Source organism: Anser brachyrhynchus (genome assembly GCF_964034855.1).
Source record: "Anser brachyrhynchus genome assembly, chromosome: W".
Classification (NCBI taxonomy): domain Eukaryota; kingdom Metazoa; phylum Chordata; class Aves; order Anseriformes; family Anatidae; genus Anser; species Anser brachyrhynchus.
The window spans coordinates 21,915,452-21,925,170 of NC_137704.1; the positions used below are offsets into that span (position 1 = coordinate 21,915,452).

The 9,719-nt window shown below is 52.5% G+C and overlaps 1 protein-coding gene across 1 annotated transcript in view; it reads left to right on the top strand.

Annotated features, from left to right (window-relative positions):
• LOC308184747 (uncharacterized protein) overlaps positions 1 to 9,719 on the top strand; it is a 370,719-nt gene that overhangs the window by 93,690 nt on the left and 267,310 nt on the right. The gene's annotated exons all lie outside the window — the stretch shown is intronic.

A 9,719-nucleotide genomic window follows, 5' to 3' on the forward strand; every position in this document is an offset into this window, starting at 1 on the left:
GAGCCAAGTGTTCCAATGACTAGGGCTGATAGTTCTACTTTTAAAATATAAACAGCTTCTCCTCCTTTACCTACCTTTTAAACACTACAGAAATAAAGAACTCAGATGTGAGACACTGTTTCTGTACTTCCCCCCAAGTGATGGGGAGGGGACATCACCAGGGCAGCTGACCTAAACCAACCAAAGGGATATTCCATACCATATGATGTCACACTCAGCAATAAAAAGGGGGGCTCTCGTGGGGGAGGGGGCTGTCCTCCAGAACAACCATTACGTGTATTGAGGCCCTGCTTCCCAGGCCAAACATCGCTCGTTGATGGGAAGTAAAGAATAACCTTTTTTTTTTCCTTTCTCTCTGTGCTTCCACGCGGCCTTTGTTCTTTTTTTTTCTTTTTTTTTTCTCCCTTTTCCCTTTAATTAAATCATGCTTATCTCAAACCTTGAGCTCTTTGTGTTGTATTTTCTCCTCCTTCCTCTTTGAGGAGGGGGAGTGAGAGAGCGGCCGAGGTGGAACTCGGCTGCCCACCTGAGTAAAACCACCACAGTCCTTTTTGGTGCCCAACATGGGGCTCGAGGGTTGAGATAACAGTAGAATTGATTAAAATATTTACGATTAACATACTTCCTAGTCACAATGTTCGGTTTGCTGTTAATATTTTTCTGTGTGACTATGTCATATGTAATCCATTCTCTGTTCTCTTTTCTCCTCTATATCCGGTCAAGAGAACGTGCTAAAATCATAAACGAATCAGAAACCACTCCATCCCTATCCCTGAGTGAGTTGCGAGAAATACGAAAGGATTATGGTCGTCATCCAGGTGAGCACATCCTCACCTGGCTGCTTCGATGCTGGGATGCTGGGGCCAATAGCCAACAACTAGAAGACAATGAAGCCAAACAGCTGGGATCCCTCTCTAGAGAAAGGCTCATTGACAGAGTAATTGGGAGAGAGGCACAGGTTCTCAGCCTCTGGAGGCGACTCCTGGCAGCTGTGAAAGAAAGGTATCCCCATAAGGAAGATATTGTATATCAAGTAGGCAAGTGGACCACCATGGAGAAAGGTCTCCAGCAACTGAGGGAGTTAGCTGTGCTGGAGATGATTTACAGTAATCTGAACCATGAACAGACACCTAAAGACCCTGATGAAGTCCAGTGCACAACATCCATGTGGCGGAAGTTTGTATGGGCTGCACACCTATCACATGCCAGCATGCTGGCAGCAATAAATTGGGATGACAGGATGGGGCCAACAGTGGAAGCTCTGTCCAACTAGCTTCATAAATATGAAGAAAATCTCTCGCCCCAGTACGGGCCTGCATTTCAGTCATGGAGAAACTGTCCCAACGGTTAGAAGAAGACATAACTTCCTCCTTACCTAGATGGACGAATCTTTCAGCCATTAAGTGCCAGCCTTCTCCAGCTCAAGCAAGGGAGAATCCAGGATGCACACCACGGGGCACCTTGTGGTTTTATTTACGTGACCATGGGGAAGATATGAGGAAGTGGGATGGTGAACCAAGCTCGGCCCTAGCTGCTCGGGTACGTGAACTGCGGAAAGATACAGCAGCAAGAAAAGAGGCCCCTAGGAGGACCGCTACCCCAGTTTCTGTTGGGCAGTCCCCCAGAGGCAGTAGAAGGGCTAGCATTGCTCCTGACCCTGATGAAGAGACCTCTGCTTCACATTTGGAAGAATTAATTGACAGATGCTCCAACCAGGACTAGTGGGGTCCTGCCTCTGGCCAGGTAGAGGAGAGGGACAACCGGATTTACTGGACTGTGTGGATTCGATGGCCTGGCACACCGGAACCGCAGAAATATAAAGCTCTAGTGGACACAGGTGCACAGTGTACACTAATGCTATCAAGCCACCAAGGGGCAGAACTCATCTGTATCTCTGGAGTGACAGGGGGATCCCAAGAGCTAACTGTATTGGAAGCTGAAGTGAGTCTAACTGGGAATGAGTGGCAAAAGCACCCCATCGTGACTGGCCCCGAGGCTCCATGCATCCTTGGCATAGACTACCTCAAGAGAGGGTACTTCAAGGATCCAAAAGGGTATTGGTGGGCTTTTGGCATAGCTGCTTTGAGCACAGAGAAGATTAGGCAGCTGTCTACCCTGCCTGGTCTCTCAGAAGACCCTTCTGTTGTAGCATTGCTGAGGATTGAAGAACAGCAAGAGCCAATTGCGACCACAACTGTGCACCAGAGGCAATATCACACCGAGACTCCCTAATCCCCATCCATGAGTTGGTTCATCATCTGGAGAGCCAAAGAGTGATCAGCAAGACTCGCTCACCCTTTAATAGTCCTATATGGCCAGTGCGAAAGTCTAATGGCGAGTGGAGGCTAACGGTGGACTATTGCGGCCTAAATGAAGTCACGCCACCACTGAGTGCTGCAGTGCCAGACATGCTAGAACTCCAGTATGAACTAGAGTCAAAGGCAGCTAAGTGGTATGCCACAATTGATATTGCTAATGCATTTTTCTCCATCCCTCTGGCAGCAGCATGCAGGCCACAGTTTGCTTCCACTTGGAGGGGCATCCAATACACCTGGAATTGACTGCCCCAGGGGTGGAAACACAGCCCTACCATTTGCCATGGACTGATCCAGATGACACTGGAACAAGGGGGAGCTCCTGAACACCTGCAGTACATTGATGACATCCTCGTGTGGGGTAATACAGCAGAAGAAGTTTTTGAGAAAGGGAAGAAAATAATCCAAATTCTCCTGAAAGCTGGTTTTGCCATTAAACAGAGTAAGGTTAAGGACCCGCACAGGAAATCCAGTTCTTGGGGGTAAAATGGCAGGATGGACGTCGCCACATTCCAATGGATGTGATCAATAAAATAACAGCAATGTCTCCGCCAACTAGCAAAAAAGAAACGCAAGCTTTCCTAGGCCTTGTGGGATTTTGGAGAATGCATGTTCCAGGCTATAATCAGTTTGTGAGTCCTCTATATCGAGTGACTCAAAATAGGAAGTATTTTGAGTGGGGCCCCAAGCAACAACAGGCCTTTGAACAAATCAAACAAGAAATAGTCCATGCAGTGGCCCTTGGGCCTGTCCGTACTGGACAACCTGTGCAAAATGTACTTTGCACTGCAGCTGGGGAGCATGGCCTCACCTGGAGCCTCTGGCAGAAGACCCCAGGAGAAACGCGAGGTCAACCTCTGGGTTTCTGGAGCCGGGGCTATCGAGGATCAGAAGCCAATTACACCCCAACTGAAAAAGAGATACTCATGGCATATGAGGGTGTTTGAGCTGCTTCAGAAGTTGTGGGTACAGAAGCAGAGCTCCTCTTGGCCCCACAGCTACCTATGTTACATTGGATGTTCAAAGGGAAAATTCCCACTACACACCATGCGACTGATGCTACGTGGAGTAAGTGGGTAGCGTTAATTACACAGGCTCGAATGGGGAAACCCAACCGCCCAGGAATCCTGGAAGAGATCATGGACTGGATGGGGAGGCAGGGATTTCGGAGTACCGACAGAGGAGGTAACCCGTGCTGAAGAGGCACCACCATACAATGAGTTGCCAGAAGTCAGAAAGCAGTATGTGTTGTTCACTGATGGATCCTGCCGTGTGGTAAGGAGCCACCGGAAATGGAAAGCTGCTGTGTGGAGTACCACACGATGAGTCGTGGAGGCCATGGAAGGGGAAGGCGAGTCGAGTCAGTATGCAGAAGTGAAAGCTATACAACTGGCCCTGGAGATTGCTGAAAAAGAAGAATGGCCAGTACTGTGTGGCGTAATGACCACACGGATACCAGGGTTCTTTTAGGATCAGTAACTGCTGCTTCTTTATTGATGACATAACATCAGCTCTCTCTTACTGAGGGCCTAACTTCGTCTCTCATATTGAGGGCACAACTTCATTATTCCTTGTTGCATCCCCATCTTGAGGACAGGCTCCCTTCTTATACCATTTGCCCCACAGCAGTACTTTTCCACTAACTATTCATTCGTCAACAACTTTGCCCAGCAACGGCAAACACCCAGCAACTTCCATGCCTTAACAACTGGAGAACAAGCAACAGACAACAAGGCATCTCCTGAATCACCCTTCTTTGTTCCCTCTAAACTCTTTACATTCCTGATGGTCTCAACGTTAAGAGCCCGATGTTATCACCAACCATGGGGCTTGACCCCCATGGCCACACTCCCACAGTACCGCATCTCTACACTGACTCATGGACGGTGGCAAATGCTCTGTGGGGGTGGCTGCAACAGTGGAAACAGAACAACTGATAGGTATAGGTACTGATAGGTAAACCCATCTGGGCTGCTACCCTGTGGCAAGATATTGCTGCTCGGGTAGAAAACCTGGATGTAAAAGTACGTCATGTAGATGCCCACATTCCCAAGAGTCATGCCACCGAAGAACATCAGAATAATGCAGAGGTGGATCGAGCTTCGAAAATTGAAGTGGCTCAGGTGGACCTGGACTGGGGATGTAAGGGTGAGCTGTTTGTAGCTCGATGGGCCCATGAAACATCAGGACATCTGGGGAGGGATGCCACATACAGATGGGCTCGTGATCGAGGGGTGGACCTGACCACTGAGGCCATCACACAGGTCACCCATGAGTGTGAGACCTGTGCTGCAATCAAACGAGCCATGAGGGTAAAGTCTCCCTGGAATAGGGGGAGGTGGCTTGGATTTTGATACGGTGAGGCCTGGCAAATTGACTACATCGGACCACTCCCACAAACCTGACGAGGCAAACGGTACATACTCACCATGGTAGAAGCAACTGCTGGGTGGCTGGAAACATACCTCGTAAACCATGCCACGGCCTGGAACACTATCTTGGGCCTGGAAAGACAAGTGCTGTGGTGACAAGGTACACCAGAGAGAATTGAGTCTGACAATGGGAGTCACTTCCAAAACAATTTGGTCACCTCCTGGGCCAAGAGGCATGGTATTGAGTGGGTGTATCACATCCCTTATCACCCACAAGCCTCTGGGAAGGCTGAGAGGTACAATGGGCTGTTAAAGACTATGTTACGAGCATTGGGTGCTGGGATGTGGAAACATTGGGACATAAATCTACCAGAGGCCACTTGGCTAGTTAACAACAGAGGGTCTGACAGCCATCCTGGTCCTGCTGAAACAGAACTCCTACACTCTGTGGGAGAAGCTAAAAAGTCCCCGTAGTGCATGTAGTGAGTGGATGGGGAAGACAGTGTGGGTTGCTCCTGCCACTCGTGGGATTGTCTTCACCTAGGGACCAGGGTACACCTGGTGGGTAATGCAAAAGGATGGGGATATCAGGTGCGTGCCTCAAGGAGATTTAACCTTGGGAGAAAAATAATCTGTAATCTAAGTTATGTGTTACAGTATCACACAGTATCACAGATTTCTAGGTTGGAGGAGACCTCAAGATCATCGAGTCCAACCTCCGACCTAACACTAAGTACTCCACTAAACCATATCGCTAAGCTCTACATCTAAACGTCTTTTAAAGACCTCCAGGCATGGTGACTCCACCACCTCCCTGTGCAGCCCGTTCCAATGCTTAATAACCCTTTCGGTAAAGAAGTACTTCCTAACATCCAACCTAAAACTCCCCTGTCGCAACTTTCGCCCATTCCCCCTCGTCCTGTCACCAGGCACATAGGAGAACAGACCAACCCCCACCTCTTTACAGCCTCCTTTAAGGTAACTGTAGAGAGCGATAAGGTCGCCCCTGAGCCTCCTCTTCTCCAGGCTGAACAAGCCCAGCTCCCTCAGCCGCTCCTCGTAAGACTTGTTCTCCAGACCCCTCACCAGCTTGGTCGCCCTTCTCTGGACTCGCTCGAGCACGTCCATGTCCTTCCTGTAGCGAGGGGCCCAAAACTGAACACAGTACTCGAGGTGCGGCCTCACCAGAGCCGAGTACAGGGGCACAATCACTTCCCTAGACCTGCTGGCCACACTGCTTCTTATGCAGGCCAGGATGCTGTTGGCCTTCTTGGCCACCTGGGCACACTGCTGGCTCATATTCAGCCGACTATCAACCAATACTCCCAGGTCCCTCTCGGCCAGGCAGCTTTCCAGCCACTCATCTCCCAGCCTGTACCTCTGCTTGGGGTTGTTGCGCCCCAGGTGCAGGACCCGGCACTTGGCCTTGTTGAACTTCATACAGTTGACCTCAGCCCATCGCTCCAGCCTATCCAGATCCTCCTGCAGAGCCTTCCTGCCCTCGAGCAGATCGACACACGCACTTAGCTTGGTGTCATCTGCAAACTTACTGAGGGTGCACTGGACGCCCTCATCCAGATCATCGATAAAGATATTAAAGAGGACCGGCCCCAGTACCGAGCCCTGGGGGACTCCACTAGTGACCGGCCTCCAACCAGATTTGACTCCATTCACCACAACTCTCTGGGCCCGGCTATCCAGCCAGTTTCTAACCCAGCGAAGCATACGCCAGTCCAAGCCCCGAGCAGCCAGTTTCTTGAGGAGAATGTTGTGGGGAACTGTGTCAAAAGCCTTACTGAGGTCAAGGTAAACCACATCCACAGCCTTTCCCTCATCCACCAAGCGCGTCACTTGGTCATAGAAGGAGATCAGGTTCGTCAAGCAGGACCTGCCTTTCATAAACCCATGCTGACTGGGCCTGATCGCCTGCTTGCCCTGCAAGTGCCGCGTGATGACCCTCAAGATAATCTGCTCCATGAGCAGTCACTTGGTCATAGAAGGAGATCAGGTTCGTCAAGCAGGACCTGCCTTTCATAAACCCATGCTGACTGGGCCTGATCGCCTGCTTGCCCTGCAAGTGCCGCGTGATGACCCTCAAGATAATCTGCTCCATGAGCTTTCCTGGCACTGAGGTCAAACTGACAGGCCTATAGTTCCCCGGGTCTGCCCTGCGGCCCTTCTTATAGATGGGCGTCACGTTGGCTAGCCGCCAGTCAACTGGGACCTCCCCCGATAGCCAGGACTGCCGATAAATGATGGAAAGCGGCTCGGCCAGCTCCTCCGCCAGTTCTTTCAGTACCCTCGGGTGCATCCCATCCGGCCCCATCGACTTGCGCACATCCAAGCTCCGTAGCAGGTCGCCAACCATTTCCTCATGGATTGCGAAGGCCATGTCCTGCTCCCCATCCCCTTCCACCAGCTCAAGGCACTGGGTATCCAGAGAACAACCGGTATTGCCCCTAAAGACTGAGGCAAAGGCGGCATTAAGCACCTCAGCCTTTTCCTCATCCTTAGTAACTAGGTTTCCCCTCGCATCCAGTAAAGGATGGAGATTCTCCTTAGTCCTCCGTTTCGCGTTGATATATTTGTAAAAGGATTTTTTGTTGTCTTTAATGGCAGTAGCCAGGTTGAGCTCCAGATGAGCTTTGGCCTTTCTAATTTTCTCCCTGCACAGCCTCGCTACATCCTTGTAGTCCTCCTCAGTGGCCCGCCCTTTTTTCCAAAGATTATAAACCCTCTTTTTTCTGCTAAGCACAAGCCGCAACTCTCTGTTGAGCCAGGCCGGTCTTCTTCCACGCCGGCTCGTCTTTGGACACGTGGGGACGGACCGCTCCTGAGCCATCACGATTTCCTTCTTGAGGAGCGCCCAGCCTTCCTGGACTCCTCTGCCCTTCAGAACCGCCTCCCAAGGGACTCGGCCAACCAGCGTCCTGAGCAGCTCAAAGTCAGCCCTCCGGAAGTCCAATACAGCAGTTTTACTGGTCCCCTTCCTGGCCTCGCCAAGAATAGAGAACTCTACCATTTCGTGGTCACTCTGCCCAAGACAGCTCCTGACCACCACATCTCCCACCAGTCCTTCTCTGTTTGTGAACAGAAGGTCTAGCGGGGCACCACCCCTGGTAGGTTCGCTGACCAGCTGCGTCAGGAAGCTATCTCCCACGCTCTCCAGAAACCTCCTAGACTGCTTTCTCTGTGCCATGTTGTGTTTCCAGGATATGTCCGGGAAGTTGAAGTCCCCCACGAGGACAAGCGCCGACGATTTTGCAACTTCTGTCAGTTGCCTATAAAACTCCTCATCCGTCTCCTCATCCTGGTTCAGCGGTCTATAACAGACCCCGACCAGGAAGCTAGCCTTGCCGGCCTTCCCGCGGATCCTAACCCACAGGGATTCAACCTTATCATTCCCAGCCTGGAGTTCCACAACATCAAAAGATTCTCTAATGTAGAGAGCCACGCCACCACCCCCTCTGTGCTGCCTGTCCCTCCTGAAGAGCCGATAGCCAGGCATTGCAGCACTCCAGTCGTGGGAGCGGTCCCACCACGTCTCCGTGATGGCAACCAAGTCGTAGCCTGCCTGCTGCACGATGGCTTCCAGCTCCTCCTGTTTGTTACCCATGCTGCGTGCATTAGTGTAGATGCACTTCAGCTGGGCCATCGCCTTCTTCCCTGACCTAGCCATTGTTTCCCCCGGCACAGCTCCAACAAGCCTTGTTTGAGCCCCGTCCCCCTTCTTACCTAGTTTAAAGCGCTCTCTATGAGTCCCGCCAGCTCCTGGCCTAGGATCCGTTTTCCCCTTGGAGATAGGGACCCGTCTGGGGCCATCAGGCCGGGTGCCGAGTAAAGCTCCCCATGGTGAAAAAACCCAAAATTTCTGTGCTGGCACCAGCCTCTGAGCCACCTATTAACCCCGCGAGCTTTCCGTGTCCTCTCCGTGCCTCTCCCTTCCCCCGTAGGGATGGACGAAAACACCACCTGCACTCCCGCTCCCTCCACCAATCGTCCCAGCCCCCTATAGTCCTGTTTGATAGCCTTGAGGCTTCTCTTTTCAACATCGTCACTGCCAGCCTGGACTATCAAAAGCGGGTAATAGTCAGAGGGGCGAACCAGGTTTGGAAGCTTCCTGGTAATGTCTCTGACCCTGGCCCCAGGGAGGCAGCAGACTTCCCTATGTGTGGGGTCAGGCCGACAAATAGGGCCCTCCGTTCCCCTGAGGAGGGAGTCGCCCACAACAATCACCCTTCTTTCTTTCTTGGTGGAGGCAGTCCTGAGGCGTGGAGTCAACTTCCTCACCTCAGGCATCCTCCTGGGTAGGCTTCCTACCTCATCCTCACCCACCGGTCTCTCCAGCTCCAGGGCCTCAAACCTATTGTTCAATGGCACCTGGGAAGGCGGCACCGGAAGGGGAGGGCATCTCTTGCGAGGTCGAGCAGGGACCTGTCTCCATTCCTCCTCAACTCACAGGTCCCCTCCCTCTGCCCGATGGCGACAGGGCAGGGGGTCCACCCCCCTTTGGAGCGTCTCACCCTGGTCCCTCTCCCTCCGGTCCTGCAGGGAGTCGCTCCACCAGTCTATCTCCCGCTCGCACTCCCTGATATCCCTCAACCTCTGCACCTCCTCCTTGAGTTCCGCCACCATGCGGACCAGGTCGTCCACCTGCTCGCACCTCACGCAAGCAGTCTCCCTGCCTCCCGCCGATGGCAGCAAGAGGCTCAGACACTCCCCGCATCCGGAGACCTGAACTGCCGCGTGTTTGGACGGGCAGTCGGTCTGGGTGTGTACTGACTTCCTAGAGAAAGCACCGTGCCTGGTGGAGACCATTGCAGCCCAGCTGACAGGAGAGTGCCGTTGGAGGAGTTGTCCCTATGGGCGGGTGTGAGCGCTCCGCCCTTCCTGCCCGCGGTAACTGCCTCGCTAACTGCCACGTCACTCCCTGTTTGCCGGCCCTGGTCGCCGCGCTCCTGGTCGCTCGCGCTCCCTAAGGGCTGCCTTTGAACGGCCAGGGGGAGGCCGGGGGGAGGAGCTGTCGCTGACG